Below are 208 nucleotides of genomic sequence, written 5' to 3' on the forward strand. Positions count from 1 at the left end.
CCCCGCCGGCGGCTCCTGCCTGCAACCCGGCTTCGTCGTGAGTCTGCTGGGACGGGATTCCCCAGGCAAACATTTGATCGTTATTAAGTGTGATCACTTATTAGTGAGAGGGGAATCCTTCAAGGACTGCTTCGGAATATTAATCTTTAACGGAGGGCTGACACACTGACAGACATCCCTTCAGCATGAATCCGGCAGGGCGCTTTTC

General features: G+C 53.4%; 1 protein-coding gene across 5 annotated transcripts in view; it reads left to right on the forward strand.

Annotated features, from left to right (window-relative positions):
- The window catches only part of FAT1 (FAT atypical cadherin 1), a 107,912-nt gene that overhangs the window by 832 nt on the left and 106,872 nt on the right, over positions 1–208 (forward strand). The window lies entirely within an intron of this gene.

Source organism: Corvus brachyrhynchos, unplaced genomic scaffold (genome assembly GCF_000691975.1).
Source record: "Corvus brachyrhynchos isolate BGI_N302 unplaced genomic scaffold, ASM69197v1 scaffold17, whole genome shotgun sequence".
NCBI lineage: Eukaryota > Metazoa > Chordata > Aves > Passeriformes > Corvidae > Corvus > Corvus brachyrhynchos.